Raw genomic sequence first — 13617 nt, 5'->3', positions numbered from 1 at the left:
GACTGATCTGGAGGCAACGTGACATTGCGCTGGGTGATCAACGAAGGTGTGACGTTGCTCTGGGCAATCAGCGAAGGCGTGACGTTGCTCATGGAGATCAGCTGGGACATGGACTGGTGTTGTTGTAATGATGGCCGCCATTTTGTGAATGTTCTTTGCTGCGGCGTCCATTACGTGATCAAGCATGGTGTCGCGTTCTTCTGCGACACCCACAGTAAAGGGAGATCCGCTCAGTAGTAAAGCCTGTTCAACATACTGTTCCAACGTCCCGTTTGGATCATGTATCGGCATGACAGCACTGAGCGGGTCAGATAGTCCACCGCAAAAAAATATCATAAGACACTCCTCGGTAAAGCAGGTCAAATGCGCCAGTTCAATAAAGTCGGTTACATAATCCTCAATGCATCTATCTCCCTGACGGAGACCGATCAACTGGGTGGATGGATTCATGGTGGTAATGACAGGAACACTCACGAAAGCTGCTGGATCTGTGTTGGCTAGGTCTTCTGTAACGAAGGCGGGACTCAGGTAGGGATCCAAATGCAAAGCTTTATTTACAGTGAGCGTTGTCATACAGGCAGGGTCAAACGGGAGCAAACGGGAACAACAAGGAACAGGCAGAATCGTAGTCAGGGTGCAAGCGATGGTCAGGACAGGCAGCAACGGGTCAACGAACAGGAAACAGGCAGGAATGGTAACACAGGACAGGCAGACAGGATATAACGCTTGGTAATGCAACACAGGGAAAACAAGACTGAGGTGGTGTGTGTATGGCTGCGCCCGAAACCGCCTACTTCTCTACTATTTAGTAGGGGAAAAGCAGTAGGCGAGCGATTAAGTATGTCAGAAGCAAAAAGAGTAAGCGAAAATTACCTAGGTGACGTAATAATTCTCGCGAGATTCGGCCGTGCGCCTACTTAAAGTGCGTCCGAAACCGCCTACTTACTTACTATATAAAAGGGGAAAAGCCAGCAGCCATATCACCCTGTAGCCCAAGACTGGTTGTCCACTGAAGCTAAGCAGGGTTGAGCCTGGTTAGTACCTGGATGGGAGACCTCCTGGGAAAACTAGGTTGCTGCTGGAAGAGGTGTTAGTGAGGCCAGCAGGGGGTGCTCACCCTGTGGTCTGTGTGGGTCCTAACACCCCAGTATAGTGATGGGGACACTATACTGACAAAAAGCACCGTCCTTCGGATGAGACGTTAAACCGAGGTCCTGACTCTCTGTGGTCATTAAAAATCCCAGGATGTCCTTCGAAAAGAGTAGGGGTGTAACCCCGACATCCTGGCCAAACTTGCCCATTGGCCACTGTCCATCATGGCCTCCTAATCATCCCTATACACTGATTGGCTTCCTCACTCTGTCTCCTCTCTACCAATAAGCTGGTGTGTGGTGGGCGTACTGGCGCAATATGGCTGCCGTCGCATCATCCAGGTGGATGCTGCACATTGGTGGTGGTTGAGGAGATTCCCCCTTCAATATGTAAAGCGCTTTGAGTGCCCAGAAAAGCGCTATATAAATGTAAGGATTATTATTATTATTATTATTATTAAAAGCAGTAGGCAAGCGAATAAGTATGTCAGAAACCTCAGTAATCATAAATGAGTAGTCGAGGAGTTCCCGGATGGCCTACTACTTCCGCCCAGATTCTGAAGTATTCCTCGATAGATACTTTTCTATCCCAGGAGGCCACGGGAGAGGATACGTCATAATCAAACACTTGAGAAAAGTGACGCGGATGCTGTTAAATGTGAGTATTGAAAACCAAAAACACATTTGTTGAACTACTGTAGAGTAAACTGCTGAATGTGTGAAGATGCTAGACACTATAGTTGTAACTTTACTGTAAAACACGATTTATTATGTATTATGTAGATAACGGGATCTCTAGTAAACACACATAACTTAATTCTCCATATTCTAATATTCTAAACCATACATTTTAAAGATGCTTATTAAATGTTTATTTAACCTCTGACAGGAACATATTTAAGTATTATGACTTATGAGTGATGGATTATGTATTATGAGTGATGTGTTTGTGCTGTTATTCACTGTTGTCAACACTGCTTACATTACATGAATGAAAATAATGTAAATAAATAAATCTACAGTAACTACACATAAGTTTAATTTATTTTATTTGTCCATTAGTACTGTTCATACATTAAGGAACATTTGTGTTGGATAAGAAGTGAGTTAACACATCAACATGTAAACGTAGATTTGAGCACATAAATCTCAGGAAACTTGTCTGATGTTACAGGGACAGATGATCACGTGTGTTTATCAGGTAGAGGAATGATGCCATCAAAAGCTTTGGGTGAGGATACTACAGAAATGAATACAAAATCTATTTAAATCTAAAGTCTATTTTATTTTAATTATTGGAATTTAAACGGACTTATTACAGCACTTTTCTGGTTCTTGATGTCTGTATGTTTGCTGCAGAGCTTTTGTGGAGCAGGACCTGCAAGGAAAGCTGACGACGGCATTTGTTAGAAATAAAGAGGAAAGCCTGAAACAAAATATAAAGTAAGTTCATTTCGTTATTTCTAAAACAGAAATCAAATAACACTGTGCTGTTAAAATGGCTGCTTTTGTATTATATTTGTGCATTATTGTAGGATGTGAATGTCCTCAGACTGGTGAGAGCACTGAGGATGGAGAGCCACAGCAGATCCTGGGAATGGTTCAGTGTCATGGACGAGATCCTCCATCACTCCTCCTTTCAAGTGACTCAATCAAGGGCACACTGGAGGAGACGCTGCACAGATCAAACCAGCAAACCTTCTGCTGACCAGCTCAGTGGTTTAGCCCACCACACCACAAATGTAATGAAGCTACAACAAAAATTAGCAAGTAATTGTAAAAATATGAAATGAAATATGTCAAGAAACAGAATGCTGACATGAATTAATTGTAAAATGTTTTAATCTGCTGATGGAGAACACATGAATATTTGCAGCAGCAGATTGTCCCGCACATCGCCCTTACAGAAAAAACACATGAACTTCACATGTGCAAAAACACATGTGGTCACATGTGACCACATGCACATGTGATTTTGCACATGTGAAATTTAACATGTGAAAACATGTGAAAAGCACATGTGATCACATGTGACAAAATGCACATGTGAAATTTAACATGTGATCACATGTGAAAAGCACATGTGTTCACATGTGATCACATGTTTTTCACATGGGAAATGTGTGCTTTTGGAACATTTACACATGTGAAACACATGTTTTCCCATGTGAAACACATGTGAAACCCATGTTTTCCCATGTGAAACCCATGTAAACATGTGTATATTCCCATGTGAAACCCATGAAATCACATGTGAAACATGTATAAAATAGCCATGTGAAACGCATACATTCCCATGTGAAAACCATGTAATCACACGTGAAATGTATATTCCCATGTGAAACCCATGTGATGGAATGTGTAACCCATAAAGTCTCATGTGAACCCCAAGTAATCACATGTGAAATGTATACTCCCATGTGATCACATGTTAAACCCTTATATTCCCATGTGAAACCCATGTAATCACATGTGAAACGCATATTCCCATGTGAAACCCATGTAATCACATGTGAAATGTATATTCCCATGTGAAACCATGAGATCACATGTGAAACATGTACATTCCCATGTGCGATCCTTGGAATAACATTTGAAACCCATCAACAATCATTTCTAACAAAACAACAACAGAAAATGATAGCATGTTCTTATGTAGGGCCTATAGCCATGTTTCCCAACATTAAAACAAACAATTCAAATTTATTTACAATTCTTTATTTATAAACAATTATTTTATTTAATTTAATTAGAAATACAAATGTGAATATGAATTTTTAAAACAAAAAAAGCAAAACCAAATATAAAAATATGAATTGTGAGTTTCTGAATGTGTGGAATGTCGTTTCAGTCCTCTGTGTCTCCTTCAGCAGGTTTCCTGTTTTGGGATAGTAAAACAATCAGATTAGGGCAGTGCAAACATCTATCCTGATAAAGTAAACTTAATAAATAAATTAAACTATCCTGATAAAGTAAAGTTTTATTTCTTTTCTTTATGGATTTCAGGATCGTATATGATATGTTATATTGGTAGTAGCCAATCATATCCTGTGCGCACCTACAGCATGCCCTCTAGAAGCCATCCAAAATGGGAGTTCTAATGACTCTAAGGATTTCTAGTGAGGTAAAAACATAACATATAAAGATTTGTATCTGACTCAGAGTATTCTATTTATGTCTACGTATATGCAGGGTTCGTACGGGTGCTTGAAATCCTTGAAAGTGCTTGAATTTTGATGATGTGTTTTCAAGGTTTGAAAAGTGCTTGAATTTTGGATAAAGTGCTTGAAAATCCTTGAAATTGTAACTGTATTTCTTTTACAACAAATACCTATCTGTTTATTAAATGGAGAAATAAAATGGCGCGTTTATATTTTCGCCTGGTTCCGCATTGCGAGCATAGACCGTAAAATAGTGATGTGTCGTTCATGAACGATTCGTTCATTTTGAACGAGTCTTAAATATGACTCGGGACAACGAGTCATCTCAGAGAGCGATTCGTTCATTTTGTGTTGACCGCGCATGCGCAACATCTCATAAGCATACTACGGGAAACAGAAAAGATTAGTTCATTTCTCGAGTCCGCGGGTCCGAGTCGTTCGTTCATCAAGTCACAGCTCCATATTAGGGCACGGATATGCAGTCTGTACTGGCGGAAACAGAAAAGATTAGTTCATCTCTCGAGTCCTCGGGTCCGAGTCGTTCGTTCAAATCCCCATAGGCTGAATACAGAAACAGAAATGATTAGTTCATCTCTCGAGTCCTCGTTTGTAATAATATTTATTTTAAATAATTTAAATAATAACAACACCACATTTAACAATAAAAATATTCTTACACAAACAAGATGGAACTTTCTTTTTGTTCAGATGTTTATTGCAGACTTATTTTGATAATTTTATGATAATTCTTAAATATAGTAAAATATACAGTCTATAATCCGAATGTAATGTTGTATATTTTGCGAGACACTGGACCGGGAAGCGGACCCGAAGACTCGAGAGATGAACTAATCATTTCTGTTTCTGTATTCAGCCTATGGGGACTTGAACGAACGACTCGGACCCGAGGACTCGAGAAATGAACTAATCTTTTCCGTTTCCGGATGCTGGTATGCTGGTCATCAGCATACCAGCACCAAAACACAACATATGCTGGTCTTGCTGGAATGGGATGCTGGTGCTGGTATACAGTTTTATTTTATTCTATTTACAACTACATTGAATTTTGTTATGATGAAAATCATGAAAATACAAGCTTTCATTAATACACATAAGTTAATGTAATAATAATAATATATTGTTCAGTAAACAACATTAACACAATAATAATAATTTTTTAACAAAAACAACAGTCATCTGGCTCAGCAAGCAAATTACAATAAAACATTAATTCAACAATAATTCATTGTAAGTGCTCAAATTTTTAAGGATTTTATGTTTTTTTTTGGTCTGTTGAGTTGCGAGTTATAGTCAGAATTGCTTGATATAAAGTCAGAATTGTGAGAAATAAAGTCAGAATTGTGAGAAATAAAGTCAGAATTGTGAGAAATAAAGTCAGAATTGTGAGAAATAAAGTCAGAATTGCGAGATATAAAGTCAGAATTGCGAGATATAAAGTCAGAATTGCGAGATATAAAGTCAGAATTGCGAGATATAAAGTCAGAATTGTGATATATAAAGTCAGAATTGTGATATAAAGTCAGAATTGCGAGTTATAAAGTCAGAATTGCGAGATATAAAGTCAGAATTGTGAGATAGTCAGAATTGTGAGATATAAAGTCAGAATTGCGAGATATAAAGTCAGAATTGTGAGATAGTCAGAATTGTGATATATAAAGTCAGAATTGCGAGTTATAAAGTCAGAATTGCGAGATATAAAGTCAGAATTGCGAGATATAAAGTCAGAATTGTGAGATAGTCAGAATTGTGAGATAGTCAGAATTGTGATATATAAAGTCAGAATTGCGAGTTATAAAGTCAGAATTGCGAGGTATAAAATCAGAATTGCGAGATATAAAATCAGAATTGTGAGTTATAAAGTCAGAATTGCGAGATATAAAGTCAGAATTGCGAGTTATAAAGTCAGAATTGCGAGTTATAAAGTCAGAATTGCGAGTTATAAAGTCAGAATTGCGAGATATAAAGTCAGAATTGCGAGTTATAAAGTCAGAATTGCGAGTTATAAAGTCAGAATTGCGAGGTATAAAATCAGAATTGCGAGTTATAAAGTCAGAATTGCGAGTTATAAAGTCAGAATTGCGAGGTATAAAATCAGAATTGCGAGTTATAAAGTCAGAATTGCGAGGTATAAAATCAGAATTGCGAGGTATAAAATCAGAATTGCGAGATATAAAGTCAGAATTGCGAGTTATAAAGTCAGAATTGCGAGTTATAAAGTCAGAATTGCGAGGTATAAAATCAGAATTGCGAGGTATAAAATCAGAATTGCGAGATATAAAGTCAGAATTGCGAGTTATAAAGTCAGAATTGCGAGGTATAAAATCAGAATTGCGAGATATAAAGTCAGAATTGCGAGTTATAAAGTCAGAATTGCGAGGTATAAAATCAGAATTGCGAGATATAAAGTCAGAATTGTGAGATATAAAGTCAGAATTGCGAGATATAAAGTCAGAATTGCGAGATATAAAGTCAGAATTGCGAGTTATAAAGTCAGAATTGTTTTTACTGTATGTTGATCCAATGAACGCAGCCTTTGTGAACAGAAGATACTTTAAAAACATTAAAAATCTTATCGACCCCACACTTTTGAACATTAGTGTATGTTTAAGAGGCTTTACTTACTAGTCATTTGGTCCGACAGGAACTTTTTTATCCGCTCCAACTCTGCTATGGTGCAGGGCATCAACAGGGAAGGATCTAGGAACATAAACAATTTGTCACAGAGCCAACAATATTATTATTCAATGCCAGGTTCATTAAAAGAAAAGAAGCTAACGTTACAGCAGGAAAAGAAAAATACACATAAACTGAATTTATGTTTTTTTGGTTACTTATTCATTAAATATTGCTCATACAGTGTCACTTACATTTGGATGTCAAAGCCTTCTTAAAACAAATTAAATAAATAAAAACTGTAAATTTGAGAAAATAAAAGAAGAAAATAACAGATGCATGGTATAGGTAAAAAATATTGTGGAAAAAATGGATATGGAGTTAATTGGTGAGTTTCACCTGTGTTTCCTTCCTGTCAGCAGGTTCCTTCAGAAATGCTGAAATCTTCTGAGCTTTCCCTCTGTTGTAGAGGGGTTATTTTGTCGCTGCTGAAATCACAGAACAATGTTTATCAATATTTGTTTACCATGAGAGATCAAAACTCTTTTGAAAACTTGTACTCCCTGCAAGTTACGTCACCGATTAACAGTAGGCTACATTTACGTTTATAAATTAGCCAGCTTCTAATCACCCATAGACAGCAAAACCTTTACAAAACTATCAAAACCTCTACACATAAACCTCTACACATCATCTACACATAAAGATGTGATTAAAAGCCTAAACTATTATAAACAAATCGATCGTTAGAGTTAGCCTACCTCTTCTGAAAACGGGATGCTAACAGAGATGATAACGGAGTTTTTCGAAGACACTAAACTGTTTCTGTAAAGTAAATATTCAACATAAGTGTGTCAATTACATGTTAGAGAAGTGTCAAGAACAGTTGTGTGTGTTATTCGTGTGATTTTAGCGACTAAACTCACCTGAAAGAAGTGAAAACAACAGCGAGAGGCTGCTGTTTTTGCTGCTTGTCAGTTGTTGTTTCTCCGTTTCCATGGCAACTCTGCGCCGCTCCAGTGTTTGAAAGCGGTTCGGCGCGCACACGCATTAAAACACGTCACAGTCATGCAGCACTTACATAAATAAACATCTAGAATTAAAACATTACATAAAAAAATCTCATTAATATTAAATCATGAATTTAAAACTCATTTTGTAGTTTTATGACCCTATAGGAGCAAAATGCCACCCCAGCATAGTGGGACAATTGTGGCACTTTTATAACTTAATAAGTGTGTAACTTTTATAACTTAATTATTTATTTTTTTTACAAACATTCAACCACGTTATTTTATTTGAAAGCGTGCCCATAGGCAGTTTTTTTATACCAAGTTTTTGATATAGATATTAAGTCAGTCTTAATATTTTTTATTCAGACTTTCAGATTTTTTAACTGTAAAAATAATATAAAATAAATACACACTTATCAAAAAAGATGTCCTGTAAGCGCTTAGTAGAAACTGGACCGATTATCGGCTTGCCACTGGTGTACCAACGGTGACCCAGCAGCGGCAAACCGCTGGTGATGTGCCACCCAAAAAAACGCTGTCAGATTGACGGCATTTTCAGATTGGTCAGCTTGCCGATGGTGTGCCGACGGTGGTCCGACCGTTTCAAGCCGCTGACTTTGTGTCGCCCAAAAAATTACAACATGTGAAAATATATTCCACATGTGCTCCACATTATAACCTATAGGCTAGTAACATGTTTTCCATATGTGCCACTTGCTCCATTATGTTCAAACTTTGTTCACATGTGGTGACATGTTTTTCACATGTGGTGATTCACATGTGGTGACATGTTGTTCACATGTGGTGACATGTTTTTCACATGTGGTGATTCACATGTGGTGACATGTTGTCACATGTGGTGATTCACATGTGGTGACATGTTGTCACATGTGGTGAAATGTTGTTCACATGTGGTGAAATGTTGTTCACATGTGGTGACATGTTGTTCACATGTGGTGAAATGTTGTTCACATGTGGTGACATGTTGCTCACATGTGATCATATAAGTTCACATGTGATCACATGTGGAAAACATGTGATCACATGTGAAGTTCATGTGTTTTTCCCACTCCTGCTTCAAGGTTGAGGGTTTAGGGGTCCATCATCATCATCATCATAATTTTCCTCATCCTCTGGATCAACAATGTCCCCATTGAGAAGAGCAGCAGTGAGGGACATGATGATGAAGGTGTTCATCAGCTGCTTCATCAGAATAAAGCTGCAGAATTGGCACAGCTGTGTTGAGATGACAACAGGACTGTAAATACCTGATTGTTAGATCAATACATTTGAATAAAGCTTTGTTTTGTGTGTTGTTGTCTTGTATATGTATTTATTTATTGTCATTATTACTTGTATTTCACTTTTTTTTATTAATTATGCTATTTTTATCATTTAGATGTATATATTTTATTAAGCAATGAATTAATGCATAAACTGACTGTAAATTGAGATATATTCACATCAGCTGTATTTGTAGTAGTTATACTTAAATTTTTTGAGTATAAAATCAGTCTTCTCCAAAGGCGAGATCTTCGAGCAGCTGCTGATGTCTTCTTTGGCTTCAGACATTGCTAACACTGAGGAAAACTGTTCTAGGTAGGGTTGAGTTACTGGTGCTGTGAGGTGTTAGTGCACCTGCCACTCATATCTTTATTTTTATTGCAGGATCTACAATTACAAGATCAGGGAAAATACCATGGTTGTATCTTAAACAATGAACAATAATAATGACAAAAAACAAAAAAATATGGGTTTGTATACATGATAGTTTGAGATTATATACACATAAAACATGACAAGATTAAATATTTTGAATACATCATAATGCATAAAAGTTATTTATTTGTTTATAATTTATAAGCATGAGGGATGAAACTAAAGCTAATTCAACAAGAAAAAGAGGAAAACAAATGAGATTTATGCCACTTTTGCTTGTGGATTGACATTTTTGCATATAAAATAAAGAAATTAACAATATATTCATGCGAATATGGGTTGTTGTAACAAAAAATAAACTCACATCAGTAGTTAAAAATATAAGAACTTTAAATTAACCCAAATATATATTAATTGTACTACAATTACAAAATTACTGGCAGCTGTGTCTTCAACAAGACCACAAAATAAGCAATTTGATCAATATCAAGATATTTACAGATAGATGAATTAAACCTGTCACTCATATCTTTTAAGTTATTTTTTTTTTTACAGTCTATGGTTGTTGCGCTTGCGATAACGTCGTAGGTCACATGATAACGTCAACATGGCGGATTATTCTCGGATCTCATTCATACTCAACGAGATTTGGCTGTTAAGTACCTACTCTTTTAGCGCTCGTTAAGTAAGTACTTATTGAAATTAAGTACCTACTCATTGAGTAGTCGGTTTCGGACGCAGCCAACGAGTCTTTTATAGTCCGTGTAATGAGCTGCAGCTGGGTGTGGTGATTAGTGATTAGTGTGAAGTGTGTGCAGGTGAGGGGCAGAGAGGATGATGTGAGATGTAGTCCGGGATGTGACAGGAACAGACGTGATCGTGACATTAGGCCTATATTTATCACAAATAATTTTTTTTCATTTACCTGTCCTTTATTTGACAGATAGCCTAACTACTTAAAATATAGCCTATCTGTTTAGACACTGATTAATACATTGTTGCGTGTTTCATGAATTATATCCCTTTAGTAAAACGTGAGTCACTGAATAATTTTGCTCCCATTATTAAGGCAATTTAGCTAAATCATTTTAAGGCGAATTAGCTAAATCATTGAAACTAAAAAGAATGGACGGATTAATAAAACGTCATAAAAAAACTGCAACTCCTGCAGCCGCATTTAAATGCAGGAGTGTATTCTATTCCTTAAAATATCAAATTCAGAAACAACACATTCCAGCTGATCGCCTCTTATTTAACACAGAGCTACGAATTTATTTTCGAATTGAGATATTTTTTTTTCTTTTTTAGGTACAATTATTCGCTGAGTTTGTTCATTTTTGAGACGTTTCAGTTTCTCGCAGAGAGACAGCTGAAAACGCACCCTGTTTTTTATTTTATTTTATTTTACTAAAGCACAAGGTTTTATTGTTATTGTGAGCGTACACAAATAAAAGTAGACCATTTGTAGTCTTGCACTAATCTGTAGGCTATCGCCAAAAATGACGGAAGGCCTGTTTTAAGTTGTTTGTCATGAGAAAATCAGAACGCGCCGGCGCTTTCGTCGGCCAGAGGGATAAAAATGTAACCAATTTATTTTCATATTTACATTTAAATATTGGGCTATAGCCTAATATATTTTCTTAAAGATGTTACCAATGTTGATTATGAAAAGTGAATAGCATGACAGATGCGCAATGTTGGGAGACAAATGCAACGGGTCAGACATGTGTTCGACCACTTCATTCAGTTTTGTTTTATAGTAAGTCTTTCTTTAAAGTGAATTTCGTTTTTTTAATTTCAATCAATGTTTCATCAACCAATTGCCTATATTTAATGAAAACCATGAACGTCGTGAGTGGAATGAATTGCGTAACAAACGAACTCATGTTTCCGCAGCCTTTGAATAAGACTGAAGCAATAGACGTCTTTCTGTTTTTATTAAATTTCTTAAATACGTGTCTTTATTACTTAATAAATTGATAAGATGTTATGGTCTAACAATATATTTTAGCTGCTCTAAATTCTAAGTTAGACATAAATTTGCGTTAGGCTATAGGCTATATAAGGTTCTCTTCTAGACAAGCGCATAAATTGCCGTTTCGGCCGCAAATCTTCAGTAATTTCGATCGGTGCATCAATTGATATAGGCCTAAACTAAATTCATGTATTTACAGTAAAAGAAAAAAGAAATAGCCTATCTCTAGACTTATTGGCTATGCTATTTACGTTTGGGCAATATATAATATTATCTCAGCAAAGACCGAACATATTTATTTGTCTCGGCACACCACCGCTAACAGTAGTAACACAGCGCATCAAAGCTTGCTGTTGTCTTGGCTACCTTACAAACTGCGATGGAAAAACAGTGAATTTTCCCCCTTTTGTGGTAATTTAACACTATAGTTTCTATGGTATTCTGCTTGCATTTTTGGGCTTCAGTTGGATGCTTTTATTTTTATCTTTAGTCAATTGAGTTTAGTTCTATAAAAAGCAAAGGCTAAATAGTAAATAATCTGAGACGGGGCCCATCATAGGGTGGGGGCTGCGGGGGTGTCCCGTATGCCCATGATGTAATGGTAATACATCGCTTACAAAGGGTTCATGTTAACTACTGTATGATTATCAGACGATTTTAATGTGTTAATGTTTCAACTATATCGTGCAATTATAGCTATGTAACAATCTGATAAACTGTAATTGTGCCGTTTGTATCCATTACAAAGCTCATAAACATTACAAGAATGTCATGCCATAAGCTACACAGATACGAACTAAAAACCGTTGATATCCAAATAATCAACATTTTAGCACTTCAACAAGTGCTAGGCTATTAAGATAAAAAGTTTCTGATGTTGAGTTTGCGCCTAATCTGACTCTCCACAATGGGCTACACAATGCATATGAATATTTTATTATATTTGTATTTTGACTGCAGCTAAGAGCAAAATGACGAGAACATGTTTAACATTGGAAGTTTAAGATTCTTTATTAAATATTCTTACTTTATGCAAAACATATAGGCATCTGTACATTGTACTTCTATAACATCATAACATAAATCATTAAATTATAGGTCAAATGAACCGTACAAACCCAATCTTGTTTTTGCTATGTATTTAAGCCTATTTATTTATATCAGCAGATATGTGTTGATTCAGTTCATTTCAATAACTGCTGATGTTGCAAACTGGTTAAGCTGTAAAGCAGCTCGAAAGAATTGACCAAGATATGTAACATTATGGCTCCGTATTATTAGAACAATAACTGTACAAAATCTTTACTGCCATCCAATGTTCCTAAAAGACAAAGAAATAAAATAAAAATGTTAAAGAAAAAAACAAACTTAATTGTGTTCTATTTATAGGCTATATCAATGTATCATTTTTACATTATCTTGTGTGGATAAAAAGCTCACCAAACCTAACAGTGCTTGCTCTGCAACACTTGACACGTTTGAGATAGGGGGAAGGGCGCTTTGTTTAAAATGTTTGTCACCAAAGCCATTAATCCAGAGGGCGGTAGACTCAAAATATTAGCCTAAGCTATACGCGTGACTGTTACAACAGAGACACGGAGGCAGAGATATAAACAATCCAGGTAAGTTTATTCACGTTAAAGCAGAGCACAGGGTGATGGTAAGCAGATAATGGGATGATGAGAGATGAAGAGAATATAATACTGTCCTGATTTTGTCTTGCAGATGCAGATGATGGAAGGAGCTGGCGGAGACACTCACACACACAAGCAGGTAAGTACACACGGAGAACAGGAGACGAGGGAACTGGAGGAGACGACTGGAGCAGGTAGATATGGCGTTGGGAGTCCTTAAGGTAAGCATACGTCGTAGTGCAAACGAGACCGGACAGTGAGTGTGGTGATCAGTATGCTGGTGATTGAGTGCGTGGGTAAGGGAGTGAGGTGGAACCTGACGTGTCTGTGACAGTGACAGACCTTTTTGCAATCTTGGTGCTTTTTGTTAATTTTAACATCCTGAACTGATCATATGAAATAAGCAGACGAAATACACAATTGTTAGACTGAGTATTTGCAGTAAGTTTC

General features: G+C 36.6%; 2 long non-coding RNA genes and 1 pseudogene across 2 annotated transcripts; 2 read left to right on the top strand and 1 right to left on the bottom strand.

Moving 5' to 3' along the window:
* Positions 1-967: 967 nt before the first annotated feature.
* On the top strand, positions 968-1084 carry LOC137033210 (5S ribosomal RNA; annotated as a pseudogene).
* A 506-nt stretch (positions 1085-1590) lies between these two features.
* Positions 1591-2509, top strand: LOC137031963 (uncharacterized). The gene is made up of 3 exons (XR_010896630.1): positions 1591-1749; positions 2266-2322; positions 2451-2509. It is a non-coding gene; the product is annotated as an uncharacterized lncRNA (long non-coding RNA).
* A 183-nt stretch (positions 2510-2692) lies between these two features.
* On the bottom strand, positions 2693-8637 carry LOC137032601 (uncharacterized). Its single transcript, XR_010896725.1, has 3 exons — positions 7286-8637; positions 6896-6970; positions 2693-3969 (listed from the first exon to the last, which is right to left on the bottom strand). It is a non-coding gene; the product is annotated as an uncharacterized lncRNA (long non-coding RNA).
* Between the last annotated feature and the right edge of the window lie 4980 nt (positions 8638-13617).

This window comes from Chanodichthys erythropterus, chromosome 12 (assembly GCF_024489055.1).
Source record: "Chanodichthys erythropterus isolate Z2021 chromosome 12, ASM2448905v1, whole genome shotgun sequence".
NCBI lineage: Eukaryota > Metazoa > Chordata > Actinopteri > Cypriniformes > Xenocyprididae > Chanodichthys > Chanodichthys erythropterus.
This window is presented reverse-complemented; position numbering and strand designations above follow the sequence as displayed.